At 37.1% G+C, this 25,683-nt stretch overlaps 1 protein-coding gene across 1 annotated transcript in view; it reads left to right on the top strand.

Annotated features, from left to right (window-relative positions):
• The first annotated feature begins 22,366 nt into the window (after positions 1 to 22,366).
• LOC113961757 (heparan sulfate glucosamine 3-O-sulfotransferase 1-like) overlaps positions 22,367 to 25,683 on the top strand; it is a 46,407-nt gene continuing 43,090 nt past the window's right edge. The window contains exon 1 of the mRNA XM_027672294.1: positions 22,367 to 22,936. The gene's annotated coding sequence lies outside the window, so the exon portion shown is untranslated. The remainder of the gene's footprint in view (positions 22,937 to 25,683) is intronic.

Raw genomic sequence — 25,683 nt, 5'->3', positions numbered from 1 at the left:
ATCTCTTATGTCTTGCTTTTATTGGCTCTTTGTGACATTTGCCATGTAATTATCATCTTTTAATGTTTCACAGCATCTCCCAACTATCTTTTGTTCTTGGTAAAATTATTTTCACTGTTGGTCTATAGCATTATGATCGATTCTTTAAAAAAATTAGATCACAGTATTGTAGCACAGACTCCCAATGCCCCAAAACTCAGAGCTGTAGCAGATGAGCATTTCCCAGGCATTCAAGGGAAAGTCTTGTAAATTAAGGATTTATAACTGGAGTTGTATTGCAAACTCAATTTGCTCCTTTCATCAGGTGTTTTGAAAGAGCAATAATCTGAACATCAACGATTTGTTATTCTCAAGCAAGAATCTTCCTTTGTACGTTTGAAGAATATTGTTCAAATTCCATTAGTTGTAAAAATTATTAAAAGAGGAGAATAGTTGGAATCCTATCAATGCTCTCTAAAATGTTTGAGCCATCTCTAAAATGTGTCCGAGCCATTAATACCTCATGCTTGTGTTATTTCTCATTATATCTTTTGAAACTAAATATATTCTAGCTACAAAAAGTAAATTCATTTGCCTTACTGAACTTAAATTATGACACTAGACATATTTTCCTTTGAAATCCTTCCCATAAGTTAGGAAAGATCAAGTCCGAAAAATATTAAAAAGGTTTCTCAAATATTTTTCCAGTTGTATAGGTTTCTATGCTCTTCCATGAAACAGGATGGAATAAAATAGTTTATTTTGGTTTAATTTTATTTTGCATTCAACTATTTTTTTATTTGAGGACATTGATCATACTACCACAAACAGAAAAAAACCTATGTCCTTGGTGAAATGTATGAGCTATGTTAATTAATATGTAGTTTTTATAGAGCCTTACACAGGAGCAAATATTGAAGTCAGTCTAGCAGACAAAAAAATTGTAGTACAACAGGTTGAAATATTTTTTGTTATGAAGCTATCGAAAAATGAAGACAACAACCCTGAAAATAATTTTTAAAATTCATCCAGCACAGAAGAATAAAAATGGTCCTCCCAGTGCAACTAACAGCATGACAAGAAAGGATGACAATTGTATCCGGTCAGAACTTGCAAGTGCACATCTCTGGCAGCTTTGAAAGGATCTTCTCAAAATTAAATTATTTCAAATGTTTCAATCTACTGTGAAATAGCGAACAATGTATAAAACCCTCACTTCCCTTAAAGAGAAGCTCAGCAGTGGATAAGACACTTTATGAATTCAATTTATTACTTGAAAATGTTTACATTTATGTGTATCAGAATACTGATTCAAGTGTCAAACTTAATTGAGCTACATATTTTCAAATGAGCTAAATCGTAATACTGCCATAGTTAGTGAGACAGAGACAGCCATACATGATACGTTTTCCTGCAGCAGAATTTGCTAATTGTACATCTTTGATGTCAGTTTGGAATCAGATGTTCTAAGATTGAAGGAATATCACTTGTCTGGTCCAAAATCCATGGAACACTTACACAGGGTGTAACTGGTGTCTGCCTGTTTTTTAGGTTTTGGGTTGTATCCTAAAGGGAATGATTTTTGTATTGCAGTCCAGGACTGCAGAATAAGCATCAAATGGAGAGTGCTATCCAGAAATACTCTAGGAGAATGTTCTCTGACATTTCTAACCTCAGCCAACTCTGACCAGACTTCAGGTCATATTGGTCAACTGTAAACCCACCTGCAAAAAGAAGATCACAGCTATTGCAGACTCAGGTCACCTGTGAGATTTCAAGAGTCTACATATTGCAGAAGATCAATGCAACCATATGTCTGTATCCATCAGGGCACCGTGGTAACTTGTAGCTTCCAGTAAAAGCAAGATGGTAAGGGTTATTTCAGATGTCTTTACATTATTTTTCCCTGTCTGATATAGAGAACACAAAGTCTTTTTTTTAAACATGAGTTTAGAGTATTGTTGATGAATGGAAACAGTACAAGTGTTGCAATTTTAAAACCTCTCACTCTCTTTGCTGGGAATTATTGGTGACTCAGCTGAGATTCACAAATAAAGTGTGTGTTTTCCATGTCCTTTCAGTGGCAATGTCAACACTTTTGCTTAAAGTTCAAGTGAACCCATTTCACTTTGCAGTGAAACCAATGAGGAACAGTAACACTGTTTCTCTCACCTGTGTCCTTCATCTTACTTGTGATTTTCTTATCAGACCAATTATTGGCAATGTCACATATATTTTTGTAAATGTGGATGTAGGCTAATCACAGATGCCCCTTTACTTATCAGACTTTTCTCCTTTCCCAACAAGATTGTGACCAACTTCCTTTCATGAATTTCATTTGATTCCCATTTAAATCACTACTTCAGAACAATTTAATTTTTTGTAGCACTTTATTTCATAATTCACTGTAATGATCTAATTGCTGTGGTAGTGTACTAAATTTTCATCAGATGAGTCCTTTCAGATCCTTCTCTGCATTTACAGCTTCACTGATACTAAGTCTTTGGGAAAGGAATATTCCAATTTAGATTTTTGAAAATGGTCCAAAGAAATTAGAAATTCTGAAGAGAGTAATGTGAGGAGTACATGTCTAACATAAAGGCATATTAAGTGGCAAAAAGATTAATAAAATCAGCCAAGTTTATTCAGCAGAAAGATGTCTTACATTGTTGTGAAGGGTTATGGATGTCTTCTATACTTGGCAGAACTAATGGCTGGGAGTCAGGTCTGGCTGTAAGGTATTATGCATGTGCAAGTTTCTATAAGAAAACCAATTGAGAATGGAAACTTCATTAAAATGACAGCTTTTTTTAATCAGTCCCCTTCATAGCTGTCTTATTCTAAAGGGTACAAGAATGATAGCTGACCTTCTGGATATAAAAATGACATTTAAAAATATGAAAAAGTACAAATTAATCCAGTTACAAAAGGAAAGTACATTATATCATTTCTTTGGCATAACTGCTTTGCAGTGATAACCTGTCTGAGTTGAAATCTGTGGGAATCTGTGGGAATTTACAATTGATTTTAACTCATCAAAATGTGCCATCTCCTGACATCGGAAGAAGACCGACTGGAGAACTTAAGGTGTCTACTGTACAGTTTTATTTTTGGAAACTATGCAAATAGAATTCCTGATGTATTCTGACACAACTAACTTATACTGAGCCTGATTTTTGTGATTGCTGTAAGCACACTCTGGTGCCTGGGATGTGCACTTGGGAAGTGGGAGGCGTGGATTTGAATTTGCAGAGGCAAAGGAGAACAAAACCATAGTTTTTATGCTTTTGAAGAGATTATCCTAATTTATGAGTTGTTTGGAAAAAGGCAGGTATCATCAGCCAACTAAGTTGCAGAAAAAGTGCCTGTCTTCAGAAAATTATTCAAGTCTGCAGAGGCTGCATGAGTGAAGGTCCTTAGTATGCCACACTGTCACAGGTACATTTGGTGGTGTTTTAGGCTCATTGCTGTGCTCACAGTGGCTTATTGGCTGCAACTCGGTGGCCTGACCCCCACCCCCAACTCACAGAAGGTTTTTTTGTCGGCCAGCCTACTGACTTTCTTTTCTGTCTTTATTTCTGAGGAAAACCTGAGTACCTAACCTCCCTGGATCATCCAGTTGTGACTCCTTGGATCAACCTTGTAGAATCAGCCGTGTAAGTTTTTGCTGCTACCTAAGCTGGAAATACTCTGATCCTTTCTTTTCATCCTAAGTTAATACACTTGCTTCAAGGAAATTTTTTCACTGGTTATTACTACATTAAAAAAAAAAAAGAGCTTTCAGATACTAGTATTCTTGTGGGTGCTGGAAATAAGTCAGATCAACCTGATAATCACAGCTGATGTGGTAGTAACTGTTGTCCAAGGCCTAGTCTAAGAATGGGATAATAAGCTGGAATCAGTCATTTGATTGGCATCTGTGCTGCATTAACCGTGTTAGTGCTGTCATGAGTTAATTTATAATAGAGACTGAGCCTGATGGGAAAAATTCTGATGGAAGATTTCCGTCAGACAGTATTAGTTTGTCAGGAAAAACTGGAAATGTGGTAATTGTGTTCACTTTTTTAAATGAAACCAGACAAGTTCCTCATAAAATCCTGGTTAGTTTCCCAACAGCTCACTTGACCTCACTGTCTGCTTAGTAGCCCATGGGCAATTGTAGACCCAGAGACTGTGGGGGAGCCAGGGACTGTGGGTTATCTAGATTCCCAGATAGCAGACTAGTTTGTTTTCCAATCATAAAAGCACAGCCCCCCACTTTTTTGTAAGTCCCCAGTAGTTTTAAGGGGGAGTACTTTTTGCATCCATTTTATCAATGCTCTAGGATAAGAGATTTTGAGGTATAATCTAAAGGCCATTGTAAATACTGAGTAACCATGGAATTGTGCAACAGAATTCACATTTAAATCTTTTAAAGTGGATATATTCCAGCATCTGGAATATGAAATCTGCTTACCTACAGAGGCAAATGTGGGAGGTTTTTCTGCAGTGTTCTGCATCGCTTCTCCCCACACACCCCCAAAATTCTTTAAGGTAGAGAAAAGGTGTTGGTTTTTTTCCCCTCTAATAGACAGGTTTTCATTTTTGACAGTGCAATGTGCTAGCTCAGTTAACATAACAAAATTTTGTAACTACCTCCTTCATGCTGTCCCTGATAATTACAATCATTACCATCAGTTTTGTGAGCTTGTAAATGTGGAGGGATTTGTGCTGTATCTCCTCCCACCAATTGTGTCTAATACTATCTTTAAGAAGGTATTGAACAAAGGATGTGGTAGCAGTCTCACTCTACAGAAATTTGTATTTTATTAAATTACGCTTTAACTAAAATTGAAAAGAGCATTAAGTCTTTCTCTCTTGCTTGCTTCTGTAATGTAGCCTTTTACTAAGCTAATGCTTAGGAAAAAAAATGACATGGGCAACAACTGCTCTCACTTTATAGCTGCAATATTAGTAATAAGAAAAAGAAATTCCTGCACTTTTTAGGTAGTGTCTGTTCGTGACAAATGCATCACCTATTGGTATTGAAGGTTCCATTTCAATAGTAGAATCTGCTGATAAACTACAGAAACTTTTTTTAAGTATGAATATAATTATAAGCAACTATAAGTGGTAGAAAACTGGGGTGGGGCTTTTCAGAATCTAACCTCACAAATCATCAAGTCATAGTTGTAACAAATTTTAAAATGGTGGAAGTCAGTGTATGTAATGTAAACTACCTCCATGTGAAAACAGTGAGCTTGATTTTTTTATTTCCTCTTTTTTTCATCAAAACCATTGTGCCAATGCAGAATATAACACATTATTGATTTAAGTTTCTCTGCTACCCAATCAGCAACAAGCTGTCACTCAGTTTTGCTCCTCAAATACCGAGAGTTTAAACTATTCCAGGTCCAGCATAATAGGTTTGGATTCCTAATACCTTGCACTCCAAAATCTACCCATTTATTGCAATGACCAATTGACCCTTATTACATAAAGGTTTCAGTATCTTGGCTTGACAACGTTTTTCAAACTAACAAACCTATGATCCATACACATATTTGTCTCTATATGTGCATAATTTTTTTTTATGTTTTGCATAATTGCACAGTAATTAATGCCTTCTAAACAAGCTATGGCAGCTGTATTCATTGCAGCAGGGATGACAGAGTTGTGTTGCTGCACTTGGCTTTTTAGCCTAAAGCCATTTAAAAATAGTTAATGGAATTTCATATTTAACCCTGGTATTTAAATATGATAAATTTTTCCATTAAAGATCCCTGACATTCTTGTATGACAGTAGATGAAGCTGAGTGACATAAGCCTCTGCCCTCTTGTGGCAGATCAGGTTGATGAAGTAAGCTAACGATTAGAGATATTTTCTTTACTTCAGCGGTGTCTGTGTAAAACGATAAAAAGTTTTAAGGATTCAGTTCTGCAGCCATGGAAATCTTCACCTAGTCTCATAGTTTCCTAATGGAGTCAGGCCCTTAGGGAGAAAATGACTGGCATTTCTGATTCAGGTCTGCCATTCAGGTCTTCAAAGCAGTTTGATGCTTTGAAGACTGGTATTTTCAAATTAAAAATAAAAAGGAGCCCCTATGCCATGGTGATGGGTAAAGTTCTGCTTGCAAAAGATTGCTCAGATTTTCTGCAGCTTTCCTACTGAGCCTAACCAAACTAGATTGTCGCTGTCAATATCCTGGCATACCTTGTTTGCAGCAGAAAAATCAAATAGGAATAAGCTGTAACAGTTCAATCCTATCTTCTAAAGATACCAGAGAGAGTTAATTGAAGGGATATTTAATCAAAATGTACTTCAATACCGGTGTTAAACAGAGAAAATTAGTGTGTGAATGTCCTCATACTGAAAGAGCCAACAGAGCGTAATTTGAATTTGGGCAAGGAAGAAACTTTTTCCTCCTTTGTTGCCCTAGCAGCAAAGTATTTTTCAATATTTTTCAAGGCACTGATTCAGCAAATCCTCTCTCTTATTTTGAGCTTCTGACATAGTTTGTGAGTGGTTTGCCACGAGAAGAAAAGGTATAATAATAGAAAAAAAGGCAGTGGTACAGTGATGAACAGAAGCAGAGAGTCATGGGAAATTTGTGAAGACAAGCTAAAAAGCTCTGGGTATATCAAAAGCTATAGGATGTTATAATAAATGAGTAATAGTGGTTAAAATTCAGAAATACAGAAAAACGTAGCTAAGGGAGACTGGATGTCAGGTTTTGCTTGTCTGTGCAGAGCTGCTCATCTAATTCACTCTTGGAACCAGATCAAAAGGGTCATCTTAGCTCCAATTCAATATAATAAAAGGCTAAGAGACCTTCTGAAGGAAGATGGATAAGAAATAATCTGTAAAAAAACCCAAATCAAAACAACCCCCCCAACAAACAACAACAAAATCCACAAACACAAACAAACAACAAATCATTCCAGGTTCAGTAAGTAGAAAAATAAGCTCAGGCTAAGTATAATGCTATAGTAACGTATTTACTGTCTTTGAACTTTGTGACATAAATTAACAATAGATCTGAAGAACAGCAATTAATTCTGTTTCAATCTTGTGTTCAGCACTTTAGGATCAGAAATCCCCTCTATTTAATGAGTAAAATGTGAGACTCATCTAGCAGTTGATTGTTTTGATTACAATTGTAATATGTACAGGTGTAAGGGTCTGACTGTTACCTACTTTTGAGCTTCGTAGTGCAGAGATTTCTCCCCCAAGTGCTTTAGTGACCACAAAGTACTATAATGTGCTACATATTTCAATACTAGCAAATGTATCCACCATAAATAAAACCATATGGTATTCAGATATGAGATTGCCAAAAAAAACTGGCTGTAAACAAGGTAGCACAAGAAAACAATTGAAAACCATGCAAATAAAAAGTAAAAGTAGGAAAGTAAGAAATACCAGTTCTTAAAGTTTGTAAAGACAGTTTAACAATGTAATAACATCTGTCTATTTTTTGTAATGCAGTATCTGCTGAATGTCCTAGCCAGTCAATACCAGGGAATATTCCACGAATCAGTCAACAGAATGCTATTGATTTGGGGACATAGGAGGAAAAACAACAACAAAAAGTGAAAGAGGACAATGGAGCTTTTGCCATGTGTTTGGCAGAATCTCAGCTTTAGTATTTCTGCAGTTTGTAACGGATGGCACCCTTAATGCCGTCCTGTCCAACCTTACTGTTCTGTGTTGTAGGAGTTTAAAATGTCGAGGCCAAAATTATTATCAAAGAAAAAAAGAAAGAGAGAAAAAGGGTGTGTGCATAAAGACTGAAAATAGGGAGAGCACTAGCTGATGGAAGAAAACAAGGGCTATGAGTGGATGTCAGGACTGGGAGGGCCCCCCACAGATTTGAGAGGGTGGGTAAGAAAGCTGCAGAGAGAGGTTAATGGGAAAACAGAGAAAAGCTAGGAATTACTGGTGTCTGCAGTGAACTTCCTTACACAAACTATTTGGGTTATTGCTGCCTTACACATTTAATTGAAAATTAAAAAGAAAAAGCACTATGGATTAGCATCCATGTAGCTGTGAGCATATTTATTATTAAATCCCACTTCTTCATGTCGTTTGTGTACTGCTACCATGAGCAGACAGCCTACCATTTTTCAAACATCTGCTTTGAAAGGCTTGTGAATATTTGCTTACAGTAGCATATATTTAACATTTAAGCACTTTCAGCAACTCTTTGAAACAATTAGCTCATAATGAGCAGCTTCCATACTAGCAAACTGTGCTAAAATGCTTATTAAAAACTTTAAAATGTTAAGACTCTGACTTTAACAAGAAAAGGCCACACAATCATCAGCTCACTCTTGGGAGTCTTTCTGAGGTGTTGTTTCTACAAAGCAGAAAATAATTGCTGCAAGGAAGTTCTATTTTACTGTAAGCTTTTGTGCCAGGACACTATCTGAAGGTACATCAAAACCTGCTGAGGTTGAGTGCTTTGTGACAGATTCCTGAAATGTCATATGAACAGAGTTTTCATATGATATATAATCAAAGGTATTTGGGATTTTCTTGGCCTTCTTCATGAACCTTTATCTCACTTCATCATCGTCAGGTCCGAGGTGTCTACCTTGCCAACCTACCTGTAAAAACTAGAGTTTGACAAGATATTCAAGCCAGATAAAAAAAAGGAAGGCAGGGAAAGTGTTTCCTGACACCACCTGTTCCAGAGAAGGGGTTGACAATGAGGTCTTGCCACAAGGTTAGATCATCAAAAAGAGGAACCTGGCTCCTAAGCAGGGCTTTTTTCTGTGTTTCTTGACTACAGAATAGTGTGGCCAGTATTTGAAAACTCTGACGTCTTAAAACTGTCCTTGAAAAATCAGCAATATCTTTGTGGAGATCCCTCCAAGATCTCATGAGTCTTAAGAAACAAGCAAGCAAACAAACAATACAAAACAAAACAAAAAACCCAAACCAAAACAACAATAACAACAACAACAACAAAAAAACCAATCAACAGATAAAACTTCAGCCTTGGAACTTGAATTCTTTATTTAGCTGAACCACAAAAATAGAAATAAATAAATTAAAAAACTCTCCTTCTTTCCCCTGAACTTCAGGACTGTTTATTTTTGCCTTGAGATGTAAACCCTTCTCATCTAAATGCACCTAATCTGTAGACTGCAACTTCTAGACACTTTGCAAAATGAAAAAATACCCAAAAGGGTATTTCAGCTATTCTAGTAGAGCTACTATTTCACATCAAATATGCATAAGAGGGAGTTATTTTAAGTTTCTGACAAATTCAGAAAGCAACAGTACTATGAAAAATATATGGAATGCATATGCATGTGGAAACTCAAGACCATTAATTTATTATTGATAGGCCACTTGGTCCAGAAGTAGCCACGATGCTTCCACGTGTAAGGAACAATTTTCGTCATGACTTCAGTGGCATTTAGCTTAGATGCTTCCAGCATCCTGCATCTTGGTTCCTTTTTCATGTGTATCCTTTGTTCATTGTATGTGAATTGCAGTTCCATGTATCATACACTATGCTATTGAAATATATTGCACTTATGAAGAAGCAATGAAAACTTAGAGATATTCATTTAAAAGAAAGATCTGGGGTCCTTCATGTTCAAACACATTTGAATACTGTTCTAAAATATACTTTGAAAATCACAGTAATAAGATATTCCATCGCATTCTTTAAATAAACAAAGGAGTTCTTCTAAATTATGCAGATTTTAAATACATAAATTAAATAACCAATGTATCTTTAGTATACCTTGTTTTCTGTGATTAGCTACATAATTACCATAATTGCCCCTTGTATTCAATGCATTTTAGTAATAGTCTAATTCCTATTATATTCCTGAACATGTCATGTTTCTAGTCATTGTCAACAGGTGGCACATGTGTTTGGCATCATAAATTATATATCATCTCAAGGAGAAATAATCAGTTTATCTTTTGCTAACTTGGCTAATTTTGGGGTAGAGGGGGAGTCTACTTTTAAAAATTTTCTCTTTTAAATATCTAGTTATTGCTTTAGATCATGATTTTGCATGCATCGTGAAATAAACTTCTGTGAATAAATTGAGCAAAATTACCCAAATTAGAACTTGACCAAAACACCAGCTTCTCCAGCAGTCAGAAAAATGAGATTAACAATAACAATAATAATAATACAACACAATAAGAAAAATAGGCTTTGGTCGTATTCTGCAAAAATTCTGAGGTTAGTTCTTCTTCCACTGTTAGGTATATTAGTATGAGGTTTTAAAGGCAAATGTGATTTTTGCCTGCCCTTTCTCTGAAGCAACATGAGCCAGTTCTCACTAAATATGACCCATCTAAGAGGTATAGAGCTTCAGTAGTACAGCACTAAGCATAGCTTAGTGCCCCATATCACAGCAGTCCATGGCTCCTCTTTTGAAGATGCTTTCCTCTAATCAGCTCAAAACATAGGCAGACTGACATTGCATCTGCTTGTAAAATATGGTGTCGATATATACTCTGGTAACATCATCTGATTTAGTGTGTCATTCAGTAGGCTTGGACTCAATCTTCAGTTAGTTCTAACCAGAAGATTTCTACTTCCCTTGCCAGAGATTTTTCATATAAATTCCTCTGGAGACACAGAACAACATTGCATATCCAAAACTCTCCAAGCATCCAGAGAAAAAAAAGAAAAATAAACAAACAAACAAAAAAGCAACATAAAATTAAAACATTAATACTTACATTTATGGGTTTTAAATCTGTTTAATATAGTTCAAACATCTATATTAACAAATAGTTAGGAAATTACGTACTTGAAAAGCAAACATTGCCATTAGTGGCAGATCTGATGAATAAATGCTACAGTATAGAACACTTCCAGGTTTTTGTTGGTTAACGTTGAAATTATTTCAGAACAGTTACTAAGAATGACATAAACTTTCACTAAAGTTTCAGAGAATGCACCACCAAACTAGGTTTGATACTCAGTGACAAACTTGGATCTCCAATGACAAACTGATTGCACATACATTTTGTAATCTCCAGAATGCTTTCTATGGAAGATTGATCTGACTAAGAGTGTAGGAACTGTTTCTTATAAGCAAACTCAAAAAAAGTTACAAGAACATTCTTAGAAGGTTTTTTTTGTGCTTGTTATATCTTGCTTTTATAATGGCACCAGAAGACCCAGATTAAACTGAATTTATATACTTATATTTATCATATATTTATATTTAGTATAAGAATATTATTTTAAGGAATGAGTACCTACAGTTACCACATCAATATCAGCTGGGTTTTGAAACACAAACCACTCTGAAAAATCAGGTCCCAGTTTTGCACAGGTTGGACATGTCAAAATTGAAGGTATATGTTTAAATCTTGTAATTATCCCTACTAGAGTTAACAAGCAATTAAGTCTGTCTACAAAAAAATCTGAGGCAAACAGACCCATTATTTTCTGTGTTAACCTGCATGGTAGCCTTTGCCTATGGAGCATTATGTCTTAATAGAGGATGGTTTATTTGTTCCTATGCCTTTTGTTTTGTTTTCAGAACATTATGTGGTACCTAAAAACACAGGAATGCAATTATTCTTCTTGGATTTTGGAGGGAGGTCTAATTAAGCAGGTCTCCACTGTCACAGGCACAGCTATGAAAGAATTGACTGTGACATGGGTTATGTATCCCAAACTGAAGGTAAGACTGCTCTATAGAAGATCAGGTTTATTATTCGAGGGTAGAATCAACAACAAAAGATATAATTAACAACAGAAGAATACAGATACCATTATTTTCTTGTGTTAGGTGATCTCTTTTTTTGACAAGTATTGTAAGTTGTTCTTTTAATGTTAACTTGTTCTTTTAAAGAATAAAATCATCATTGAGTAAAATTCTTTGATGGTTTAGAGTCCAAGAAAAGTGGATTATATTTAGTTCAAATATTCCATAGTGCTCTGATGCGTTAAAATGACCCCATTACTGCATATACTTAGCAAGAAAAAAATCTAACTGAAATATCAAAAACTATATAAAAAACTAATGCAAAGAGACCAAATATCAAAACCTAAATGAAATCAAGGGCTATACTTCCTTGTTTTAATTACGGTTATTTCCTCAGTTCCCCCAAGTGTGTATTTCTTTGTTCACCTCCAATGGCCAATGGTTTCAGTTTCCTCTGCTGTGGGTCAATGGCAAAGTCTCAGTTGAATTCTACAAATGTAGGCACAGATGTGAGAGGTCCATTTCATGATACACATGTGAACAACTGAACATTTCCTTAATGAGAAAGCAGGACTTCTAGAGTTGAGAACTCTTAACTTTGAAATCTGCAGTGTATTGAAGGAGCAGATTCAGTCTCTAGGCTACAATAAAATTCAGTTAGCTTATAAAGTAATTTGGGAGCTGAACAAAATAGCTGAACAAACACTCAGAAGTATTAAAATTATTATTTATTCATAATTTTATGTTTAGAACCTTCCACATTTCTTCAGATGCATTTAGCCCCCAATGATTATAGTAACATATGTGAAAATGAAGGCCAAAGGATTTTATACATTATATAATCACCATTTTAGATACATTTCTTTATTTTAACTGTGCGAGTTTCCTTTTAAATGTTCTCTCCCTGGGACTTATTTGCTACCAAACCTTTTTTTTCAGCCAAGGAGTTCAACATTTGAGGCCATGAAGCAAAACCACTGATTTTTTAGAATGTAATAAATAACTGTCAACCCAACCATACCGATAAAGGAACTTTAAGTGACCTGAACTTTACAGACATAGAGAAATAAGCAGGAATAAACACATCAAAGACACAGTGAATAAGACAAAGGTATGATTCTATGATTATTCTTAATGTAATCATCTCTCAGTCTCTGTTTCATATGGCTGATTGGTAAGACTTCACACTGTTCTTGAAAACTGTGGATTTACCCTGTTCTTTGCATTAGTCTCTTCTGTATCTTCTACTGTTATCTTTTAACCATAGTGAGCTTTTTATCCTGATAACAAGATAATTATAAGATATAAATAATAAGATAATATTCCATAATGTTTGGATAAATAAAATCCCCATCTAACATATTCTGTGCACCTACAGGAACGAAGCTAAGTTTAAATTCAACTTTCAGAAAAGCAATCGAACAAAGTCAGTAAGGTATTTCTTATTTCTTAACAGACTACTTTGTTCTCATTTTTCTGTCTGTTTTAAAGAGAAAAAAATCATTTGCCAAGAAAGCCTAATCTGGAATTGTGCCTTTCATCTTTTTACAGTCCTTATAAAACACAAAGTACAGTCCTTCAGCTATGAAGGACTTATCCCATAAGTTCATGGTTTTCCTTTGCTATTTTTTGTGTTCCAAGCCTCTCCACAAGGTACGTACATCTGGAGCTATGACCTTGTTTCCACATCCAGCATGCCATCAGAAAACTTTGCATTGATTCATGGAATTTGACTCCCCGTGGTACCTAGTTGTTTTAGGAGCAGTGAGAAGAATATATCTCCTTTCTTTCAAAGCTTCATGTGAAATGTTGTCACTCAGTGCTTACAAAATGGACTGCTGATATCAAGGCAAAGGTTGTTTAGACTATTTTGATGTGGGTATATTTCTTCATATTTGCTGTAATGCACTTTGTCTGAACAATCTTCTGGAACAACAGTGACAAGGATAGTAACTTTTTAAGCATGCTATCTGAATTCTGTTCAGAACAGATCTAAGAGTAAATTACAGAGTTGTAATAGTCTAATGACTTATCTGTGTAATTATGACTACTATTGGCAAAGAACTGAAACAGAAAAAATTCTATCATAGATGGATTTAATGAGCCAGCTCAGGTTATTCAGTGTTACCACAGCAATCAGACTGACTGTATATAAAATACTTTTCCATTAATACTTTTTCAGCCTGAAGAATAATCAGTTATGCATTGATGTAGATGCATGACTAACCATTCCATATATCTTGCATTATAGACTCAACAGATGGTTTTAAATCCCACCCTTTGAAATCATTATTGCCTCTGGAGTTCAGCAGTGTAGTAGATGATAACAAATCCCAGGAACGAGGGGGATGAAACTCTGTACCAGTTGCTTCAAAATACAGGAGTTTAATATATGATGAATGGCTATCTGTGGTTTGTATAATACCATCTGTGTGAATAGAAATTTGTGCCATAAAAATCAACAGGTTTCTATCCTGATTTTCCAATCTAGTACTGAAAATGGTAGTGAGGGTTAGTTTACTTCTTGACTTCACAATATTTGTAGAATTACTGTAGAATAAATTGTTAGCAACCATGAACTAAAAGGAAATAAATACATAGAGGAATTTGTTGACACATTGTAGTAAATGAGTATAAAACTATTGATACAGAGTGAAAGATAGATTTCCCTGAAGTCGGTTGGAATTTTGCTACCGAGTTCTACTTTGCCAACATTTCACTTCCAGTACACAGACAGTTTGGCTATTTTTACCTTTAATTAATGTACAGTTCATCTGTTTTCCTATCCCTCTTCACTTATTTTCTCCTCTTCCTACTCACACTCCCTCCTTACCTCTCTTTGGTTCCTGTTCTATATCTGCTGCATCTGCCAGGCAGTTAAATTTTAAAATAGCTTTTCCCTTTGAAGTGCTAATGCCAGCACTGCTATTTCTATAGCAAGTAACTTCACTGACTGTTGTGGTTTGCTTTTACTCTTTATGTGTTTGTACGTGCATATGTAGGGTGATATGTGATTTTAATGGTGAAGAGGTGGAAAAATGGAAAGAAAGAAAAAAGTCTCCTAATTAAGTTTTATAAATAAAAGTTAAATCCCAGCTGCTCCACTTCAGGTTGTGATCTTGTCAGATCTCACAAGCTAAGCAGGTTGAACTTGGTGAGTAATTAGATAGGAGACCTCTGAGAAAACCCAGTGTGCTGTATGTGGTGGCGAGATTCAGTAGCTGCCACTGTTCCTCTTCAGGAAGTGCTTATGTTGTTCTTTCTTCATTGAATCCATCAGTGGGTATGAAACATGACAGGTCTGTACAGAAACTCTGTTTTGGAAAACCTTAATAATGCCTGAAGGTAGGAGGATGTTCTTCTGAAAGGACCACTTTGTACACAAACTCATTTAGAGTCTTTTTCCATCTGCTGCTGGCCAGGGATAGGAAAGTAGATGAATTATACACTGGAGGCAGAGTACCGGACCTTTGATTAGTTCCAGCATGTGAAGCATTCCATTTCTGTGTATTGAGCACTTGAGCAATCACTGTTTTCTTCTGCAAGATGGTTCTTTCTGCTATTGAATATGATATGTGTGTGTGTTTATTTTAAACTGTCCTTTTGTGACAATTTTACAGTATGGTGTACATTCATGTAGCAAAGTGAAGCATTCCATGCTTGGATATTAACTTTAAGGAGTTTGGGAGTCCTTACTGATAATGTGAGATATAGAAAGCTCAGAGGTTTCCATTTTAAATATTTATGTTTCATTCTTTCACACTGGGGATGTTTCATTCATGATTGTGTTGCATCTTCCGCATGAGTAGTTTCATTTATTTACACATATAGAAGAAACCCCTCTGATTAATAATGAAGTCACCAGTTATGTGTGCACTAAGAAAACTAATAATTTGCACTATCTGGATTATTCTTAAGGTTTCCTTTGGGGAAGGTAATTTGAGATATCTGTTTCCTGGTCTATATAACTCAGGAATGTACTCATACTATGATGAGTTTAACAGTGGGTCAAAGCTTGATGGCTTTTGTACAGCTGGGTCCATTTGTGTTTCTTTGAGCTGATCCTGTTAGTTTAGAAGAAAATACAAAATCCTGTTTCCCTGAACAAGGCAATGGAGTATTGCTTCACTGCTTGCTCCAAGTCACTCTCGGCCCACTACCCCAAAGGCTCTGTCCTTTTCTAAGCTTTTTTCAAGGTTTCAGAGTGCAAAGTCAAAAGATACCTACCTATATTCTCTCTTATTTTTTTCTAGACTTGCTGGAGAGGGAATGTAGGTATGTTGGGGAAATTACAGAGGGAGGTTACAGACACCTAAATCTTCACATAAAAGTTGAGAATTAAAAACCTTTTTCTCTTGTATAGGAATGTCTTTTTGATTTAGCAGGTCCTTGGGGTATTTGAATGATAGCTACATGTACCAGTTTTAGTGTAAATGATTCTTATGAACACCTTAAAGGAAGAAGTACCTCTGAAAATGTGAGGTGGGAATTCTGTAAATCAATTAATAATGATATGTATATTTATATCTGAGATTTATCACTTTAATAACAGCATGTATATTTACATCTGAGATTTATCACTCTGTCACACAGCTTTGTTATTGTGCCCAATGGCTGGTCAAAATCTGGGGGTTTGTAGATTATTTCCACTAGAAGGGGAAACTGTTAATAGAGACTGATCTTTTTCTAGTGCAATCCTGTTTCTAAAAAGCAACATTAAAAAAGTCTTGTTTACTTGAGCATAGTAGAAATTATACATATTGAAAAAGCTTTTTTTTTTTTTTTCAGAGGTTCAACCCATGTTAGTCTGTGCCAGCAGCCCAAAACCTGTCTAGGTTTGCTCCTCAGTACCTATTGTTTGGCAGTAATCTGACATGAGCTCCTTCTGCATATTGTCTCTTTCTCCATGTTTACACGTCCTACATACATAGCCACTATTTGATTCATTTCTATTTGTTTCCTTCTTAAAAAAACCAACAAAACCACTCCACCCACTTAATTCACATTCTGACTTGGCTTTTTCAAGCTTTTGTTTTGTACAGGGACATGTAATTCTGTTTGGAGTTTAGGGACTACAGTCATTTCAGCTACTTGTTTTTTACATCTATCTTAAATGAAGAGGGACAGCTATACCCAAGAGCTGCAATGAGGTTTACCTGACCTATAATTTTACAGCATTATAAACCACATTTCAGCTGAAACTTCGGGCCTAGCAAAACAGTAATGGTCTTGCTTCAGCATTTTGGTGTAGTAAGTTTTTTTCTTCCAGTGATCTCATATATGTTCCTCCTAAAACAGGAAATGTATCAAGGCTCTGAAGGGCAAGTCTGCAACACACTTTACTCTTCGGTTATTTGCACAGCTTCAAGAGGATGTTCAGAGACTGTGTATTGTAGGCACCAGCCCTGTCTGCAACTTGCCCTAGCTTTGTATAGATCATTTTGGACTGTTTTCAGGGTGAGAGAAGTGAAAAAACAATTGCACTTTTAGTTAGTCTGCTCTGATTCTGCAGAATGTAAAACTCAGCTGGACAACAATTTGGAGTAATGTCTTTTTTTGGATCATCTTATTCCTTGCTGAGATTGTTCATCCATGCTTCCTATTTTCTCTCTTTCTTCAGTTCACCGCCTTTGGTGACATAATTTAGAGTAACACAATGGACATATGAATGAGGGTATTTAAAATTGAGGGCAATTTTTAAAATCAGAAATAATGTATATAGCAAAGTGTTGTAGCTTCAACAATTATTTACACTTGTTTGGAATGCCGTCAGTAGCCCTTCAGGAATGACAGAATTGCCCCATTTTTGGAAAACAGATATGTCACCTTTCAACACCACTGATGTCCTATCAATACTTTGTGTCTATTGCTTTGCGGTTAATAAGGATTTCTAACAGTCTTTCTGACTTCAGTAAGAAAAAGTCATTTAATGAAATTAAGATGTCAGGAATCACAATAGTCAATTACCAAATAAACATGAGAGAAAATGCACCTCAAGTATTTCAAAGGTTGGTACTGTATTGAATAACAGATGTTGCTTATGTCAAGCCCTCAGGTTTTATATGATAAAGTTCCTCTAAGTTTTATACAGATTGAAATCCACATTTGTCTAGGTAATCTCACTTAGTTATAAAGCTCCAAAGAAAACATCTTTGGAGAATGAGGAAAAGTTGAGTCAAACTCACTCTTAATGAACCCTAGTGATCTGAGCACCGAAAGCTAGATCTGCTAGATATTTAATTCACTTAAAATTATTTGAAAATAAAGGCAAAAGACACCCTTTATACCTTGAGTTTTAGTCTGTGCTTCAGACTGAAACAAATAATCATAATTCGACTGAAACCACAGTTTCCGTGTAGTAGCCAGAATTAATCATAAATCAAAGCAACTTCATGAACCTTAGCAGATTAATAACTGTGATCAAGCTTTGAATATTAAGCCTTGAATCAAGCAAATGTCGCATGGCCTTCAGGCCAGAGATATTTCACGTAGATGTACTATTATAATTTCCTTTTAGTTTTACTAAATCAGGATTAATTTCATCATAAAAATATTCTTCCTTCAATATAATTTATTTTCTAGAAATAAACTTAGAAAATGTCTACATTTATATCTCATATAAGCTACTGTAGTTAGGAATTTCATGTCAAATACAGTAAACCCTCAGAGAAAATTCGGTGAATGAAATCCTAGCTCTGATGAAGGAACTAGCAGCATTTCTTTGATTTTTCTGTGATTGAGATTTCATCCAAAGTCTTTGATAGAGACGCATCTAGACCAAATGTATTGATGTGACAGTACTGAAACTTGATCCACAGTATGAACAAACATATTACTTGAAATATTTCCAATTAATCTATGTCCATATAAATTCAGATGTTGCAGCAGTGGAACTATGCACCCATATGTAATAAATCTATCCATCGTTGCATACCAATAAGGTATCAGCAAGGATGTTAACAATTTTGTAGAAACATAAAGTTATACTTCAATAAATAAAAACAATATAAGAAATCTAGGCTTCGAAATTTTGAACACTTGCATATTTACATAACTCTGAGATGACACATGAATAAAATTGCCCGTGCAATTGAGTTCTGTGATAGGAATGTAGAGAATTTCCAAAAATAGGAGAAACAAGTGAAAAGCATTGGAAATAGGTCTTTTCAACCTCCTCTCTAACCATGGTGATTTTAAATTGAGTTATAGTACTAGGCCATTTGTGAGTAGAAAACTTAGCACAGCAGATAGACTGAACTTTCACCAGGCTAGCCATACCTGTTTTTCTCCTCTATCCTTTCAGTTATACATCTTTTTCCCTCTATCACAATTAACACCTCATATACCATCTCATTTAACACCTTTGCTTTTTCCAGAGTTTAATACTGGTAACCTGGAAGCAGGCATCTGTATGAACATCTATTGAAACGGAAGAGAAGAAAACCTGTATAAAAATTGTAAAGCACATAAAAACCTGCAAAAAGAAGAGAGCTTATTCTGAAAAGAGATCAGTGCATAACATGGAATTTGCTAGATTTGTTAAGAATCAGTCTTATTATTTCCATATCCTTTAATAAATTCACTAATAATCTTAGAAAAAAGAAAATGTGTGATTTGCTGTTGATTCCCAACTTGTCAACGGCACACACAAAATACTAGAGCCAAGAAATTGTGTTATAGGATACCAAAATTCAATATTATACACTAAAGTAGAAGAAAAACTTCTGGTATAATCTGGTATTTTGAGAGTCAAAAGTTGTATGGCACGAGAAAGACCTGTTGTTGGTACTGAACATGGGACAAACTAAAAGCTATCAACACAGAAAAGTCATGAAAGATAGGCAAATCCCTTTTTTATCAGTGCTTAAATGGAAATGGAGAGACAATGCTATTGTGCACCTTGCTAGTAAGGATTTACTGGAATGCCATATATAAAAATCTTTCCATTAATGTTTAAGACTAACTAATTCAAACTGTAATAGGTCATAGACATCGTCAAGGAAATCCAGAACTTGTTTCATGAAAAGAGATTCAAAGAGGATCTTGTTCAATTAAAAAAAAAAAAAGTGAGTGTTGTATATAAATACATCAATAGGCGAACAGAAGCGAATAACAGTTTAGAATGTTATTTGGAGAGAAACAAATGAGACAATTTCTAATCAGAGGAGTGAAGTTCAGGCATTGCCCTCACTAGGAAGAGTGAAATGAACTGATTTTAAGATGAAGCCCTGGATTACAAAAGATGTTAGACAATGTCTGCTGAAAAGCAGAGTTTTGGATTAGTGATTCAGAGGTTTTAATCAAGTCCCACCTTTTTTTACTTCTTCCTACCAAAACTGATGTACTCATCTGAAACTTTTGATTCTAACAAGCTGCTTTTTTTTTCTCCAACACAAGCTATGTAGAACAATTCTATCTGATATTATGTAATTATGTTGGAAACACTAGTACTAAGTGCAATGAAGTAATATGGTGGATATAGCCAGAAGCAGTCAGAAAACAACGAAGAAAATTAAATCTACCTGAAAAACAGATACCAGAATAAAAACTATTTTTCATCAGAATATTAATTCAGTGCACACACTTTTAAAAACAAAATCAGAAATGGTTTTCTCTGACAAATCTCTGTCAAATTTAATTGGGCTGTGTCAAATAATGGGATGACTTCCTAAGGTTAATTGTAAAAGTTCCATATTGGCTTTAGTTGTGTTCTTTTCCTGCAGTAAGAATGGCTTGCAATATACATAGGAGCCTTCAGAATTCATAGATGTGACAAAATGTGAAAATTTAGAAAGAGAGGACAATTAAGATTTTTCCCTGTAGAAGGCAAGTAAATATTATTTTTAAAAGGAGAATTGAACTGTAATTCTTAAGTGCTATTGTGGTAAATGTGTAGTCTAAATGCAAACATTCAAGTATTGAACAGAGAGATTTTTAGTCTCGCTATACGTGCAAACCACAATGCAGCCTTAGCTGTGGAGTTAATTACTCTTTTGTATAAGAATAACACAAAACCTACAGCATAATACAAAAAAAAATAACATGTGTCACGTAAATTAAATTTTCCCACAAAACTGCTCTACTTTTTCACTTATTTTCTTCTACCTCATTGTCTATGATTACCTATCTTAGGGCTGGTGATAATTTGTGGGATCTCTCTATGTAAAGCTTAGGAATTCTGTTTGATACTTGGAAATCTCTCTATATAGCTGTATCAGGTTGAAAATTCTTTGCTAATCTAAAATCCACAAGAGGTGATTTTTGCTCCTGGCACATGATCAATAAAGAATTGTTAAACCTTGATAACATCCTACTCAAGTACAGTCCCTTGGAGCATGACAATGTTACCAGATAGGCAAACCTGGTTTTATAGATGAGGTGAGGCAGGAATAAGTAGGTGATAAATCATCTGTTCTACACAAATTTAATCACCTGTCAAGGGAGCTACCTGACTAACGAAGGTAAGGTGGCTTCTTGATTGGTGCTGTAAAGTACGTCTTGTACTGAGCATTGGAGGGGGATGGTGGACGTGTGGGACTTCTACCTATATTTGGAGTGGAAAAGGAAGGAAGAGAAATGCAAAGTGGTTCCTGCCTTTAACAGCTGTTCTGAAACCCTTGAAATCGAAGTGGGTTTTTTATCCCTTCTGTGAAGAAACTCCAAGACTGGCGTACCGCCAGTTTAAATAAATGAAGAAATCGGCACTGCCCTCAGAAGAGAGGGCAGCAAAGCTCTGCACCGGAGGACTGGGAAAGGAGCCGCTGTTGCTGCTTTAGCAGACCAAAGCAAGCTCACATGGACACTAGTGGTGTGTTGCATGGAAAAACCTGGCTCCAGCAACTGGCGAGTGGCCGAGCGTTGCTTTTACCAAGGCTGAGGGAGGGGTGTTGGACACCCTTGCGCAAATGAGCCTAGTCCTGCTAATGTGATCACGGCCCCATGGATACCCGGGGCCTTTCTTCCGCCCGGGATGCTTGCACTGCCCGGCTCACCCCTCCGTGCCCGGCAGCTCGGGGCTCCGGGGCCCCATTCCGCGGCCAAGGCACCTGGCGGGCCGCTGCCAGCCACAAGACAAGCGAGGGCTGCACCTCCCGTTTCCCGCGGAGCTGGGGAATGTTCCCGCATCGAGCTGAGCGGGGACTGCAACCTGCTCCGTGGCGCGGAGCCTTCGCAACTTCCCGCGGTCACTTCGCTCTTCCCCGCCCGGCTCCCGGGAGGTCCCGCCGGCCGGGAGCGGCGGTGCTCCCCGGTCACCTGCCCAGGGCAGTCCCCTCGCCCTCCCTCAGACCGGGCAGCGCTCGGGTACCCGCGGCGAGCCGGGCGCTCGGCGTAGGGTGCCTCCCCCTTCGTCCCTCCGCGCTGGCGGAGCCCTGCGCCAGGGGCTGAACTCCGGAGAGGGGACAGTCCCGTGCGCCCTGACTCTCCCCAGCCCCCGCGCCCCTCCGCCCGCCCCCTCCCCTGGTCACTGGGGCTGATGAATTAATCATGAGGCGGCTGCTGTTAATGCATTTATGTGGAGCGGGCTGTGCCAGCGGCTCGAGGCGCGGCGGGCTGAGGGAGCGCGGGCAGCGCCGGCAGCGCCGGCCCCTCCGCTCCGCCCGGCGCGGAGCCGAGGCCGCGCCCGCACCGCTCTCCATGGCTCCGGAGGAGGTAATGGGAACCGGGACTCGCTCCCCGTTTCCCCGGCCGTCAGGAAAGGGGCAGGGCTGGCGGGGTGCGGAGAGGGCACGACGGTACTGGCAGGGCAGCTCCAACTTGCCGGTAGGGGGAAGAGAAATGCTCGTGTTGCCGGGGAGGGGTGTGGGGGGTGTGTTCGCTTCGCGTCCCCGCGGTTCCCCTCAAATCCTACCCTCAGTTTAAAAATCGCTCTCTTGGCATAAGCGCTCGGGAGCCAGGCTCACTCTATCGCCGCTGACGCTGTCAAAATCGCTGTGGCTCCAGCAGTAACAACAGCGAGCCCCCTCCCTCTCTCTCTCCCTCCGCCGGGTCACCCGCTCCTCGTGAGTAACCAACGCTGATATTCCTTTGGCTTCATCTTCCCGGCTTACGCGAGAGTGCGGAAGACTTGCTAATTAATTTACATAGGAGGGAATGATGTCTGAAGGAAGGAAAAAATACCCCGTTGCACCTGCTCCGCCGAGACTTGTCATCTGAATCTGGAGGAGAGCTATAAATCATGTAAAGTGTTCGCGGTGGAGTCGGCTTCTTCTGAGAGCTATAGGATTATGTATCCAAATGCTGAATTTGTATTTCCCACTAGGAAAAGACTGAAACTCAGGTCAGATATAAACTACATCATTTCATTTAAAACAAATCTGTAGTTGTTTAATGTAATTCTAGAGGGCATTTTTCTTCTCTCCTGATTAAATAAAAAGTACTATTAGAGCATGTAGTAATGATTTACACAGTATAGCCTGAAATCTCTTGCATAGTTGAAAGTGGTTGAGTGTAAGGATGGTGCTTAAGAATCACGTATGTCCTTTTATTTTTGCTTCACGTGGAAAGACTGAGAATAACCAGGCTGTTAAATTTTACCTTCAGTTTTTAATGTGTAAGACCATATTTTGAGATACAGAATGGAGAAAACTTGGATGAGGGATACCACAACTTCCATTGAAAAGGTTGACTTTCTCAACTACAGCAACTAAAATCTGTGTTGTGTCTGCTTTGATGATTTTCATCCTTTGAAAAATAGCTTTAAAACTGTGATAAGCTACTTCCAAGAATTTCAGTTACCGCCTCTAAGGCAATACTGTAATAGTTCTTGACACTTGCCTGCTAAATGAGCTGAACTGGGGAGATCTACTGTTCAGTCAGATGTTTATGTTATTCCTGTGCCAGGTATTTCCTCATAAAATACAAAATGAGGGTTTTAGTCTGATAAGATTATGATTTTATATTGTAGAAATTATTCATACTTTAGTTTTGTGACATCAGTGAATCTTCATATATTTGACTAGTTTTGTTGCTGGCTAAACTAGATAGATTTTGTAATTTCAGATGGACTTAATTTAGATTGGGGTTAATTGCTTTAGTAGCCTAAAATATTTTCAGTCATATTGTAAATGGCAAATATTATTAAGTTCTTTTGTTCCAATTATGTAAAAACATGGCTTTTTGATTAAAAAGGTGTTGTGTATAGATGGATCCTGTACATTGCATCAGCATGAGGGAATTAAGGAGTTTGTGTTCTTGGACAGCACATGTCATTTGCAAGTTTCATAAGTTGTGAGCTTATTGTAAAAGTGTGTGTGGCAAAAGACTGCTATGCTTGTATAAGAAACTAATAATAACACAGAAATCTGTGAGGTAAGCAAGAACTAGAGCTAGGCTAACCACTCAATATGCTTACTTTGAAAACAAGTCTGTATGCAGTAGTTTTCGTATCACTGTTCTACAGCAACAAAATAACAGTGCCAAAAATAAGCATAGGCCAGAAATAAAAGCACAAAAATTTACAAGAAGACTAGTCACAAGGAAAAAAAACCCATTTTGAAATGGAGTCTTTCTGTCAAATCCAAGACTGCATGTTGTTAAACTACTCATATATACAGCAGTTTATGACATTTAAGGTGGGAGCCTTGGTCTGGTCTATAACCAAGTAATTAAAAGAGATTCTGTTGCTGAGGATTTGGTTTGTCACAGAATAAAAGATGGTTAGAGGTCAAATGACAGTCAATAAAAGTAGAGTTCATTTTTGAACTTGGAACAGGAGAACAATTTGTTTTCTTCTCTGATTCTTCTGTCTAACTGGAAATGCTGTCATGAACACCAGCCCACAAAGTGGCCAAAATTTACTATGTGATGAACGTTTATTGTTCTGAGATGACACTGTAATAAAAAATACTTTTTTGGTGTAACTGACATTGTTCTGACCAGTGCTTTGGCTGTAAGGTCGTAAGTGAATAACATGGAGGTTCTGATTTGGGATTTGAACAACATATGTCACTGCATAAGTTTCAGTCCAGTGGACATTTTTATGTTTGGTCACCAAAGTGTTGCATCAAGTTATATTGGAAAAGCATTTGCTTCTTTTGTAATCTAAAATGAAAAAATGATTTGTCAGCCAGAAGGAGGCAGGGAGATGTGTTCACACTTACTAGACTTTATTGTGTGTACAGTAATGACTTCTGTTTGATACAAGGGATTGTGGGCTTGGTGACTTCAGTGAATGACAAACCCACCCACATTTTCAACATTTGCAACATATTGAGCATGCTTTTTGTGTAACCATAGTGCTGCTTGTTTATTGATGAACAGATCTTTGAAAGGAGATGAATGAAGAAGAGTCAGATGTCTGCACGATGTTCACTTATTGTACAAATAACTACATGACAACTGACCAGTATTCGTAGGCATGTGAATATGCCCTCTCTATTTTGTGCAGTTGTTTTTGATTTACCCATTGCCATATGAAACTTGTGAATGGGTTGTTCAATGGTTAACATAGAGTACTAAGTTATGTTGGATGTAGACAGCTGTATGTCCTAACAGACAGGTTAAGTTACAAGATTTCACATAGTGACAGCATTTGAGGTGTATATGCATGGAGTACAATCAAATGCCTTCTTTGACTGCTCATATAGAAAGCAAGAATCCATTAAACTTCCAAGGAGGACAAATATTTAATGAAGACCTGAAGAGGCAATATCATTTCAGTATGTTTGCAATGCACTGCTCTGTTTAGCTGGTGATTAAATCTTTTGATCTCAAGGAGAGCTTCTAGTCATCTGCTTTGATGCAATATTCTATGAAACCATTTAAGCTAGAGGGGTAGGGGTTTAAGTCTTAAAACTGTTTTCTAGAGATAAAAAATTGCATGTAGCCCTAGTTGAACTTCCCTAGTGGGAATAGTGGCAACAAAAAGACTGGTAAAGAAGGGAGCAAACCAGGGAACAGTTAATCACCACTGTAACTCAGGACTGAAGTAAAGACCTCTCTGAGTTAGACAACAATCTTATCTAATTCAAGTCATAAAGTCATCACAGTCTACCTTCAAGCTAGTTAAGCACATTGCCCTGTTGT

Source organism: Neopelma chrysocephalum, unplaced genomic scaffold, assembly GCF_003984885.1.
Source record: "Neopelma chrysocephalum unplaced genomic scaffold, ASM398488v2 Primary Assembly neopelma1_97390, whole genome shotgun sequence".
NCBI lineage: Eukaryota > Metazoa > Chordata > Aves > Passeriformes > Pipridae > Neopelma > Neopelma chrysocephalum.
Note: the sequence above shows the minus strand (reverse complement) of the source record. Positions and strands in the feature narration are given on the sequence as shown.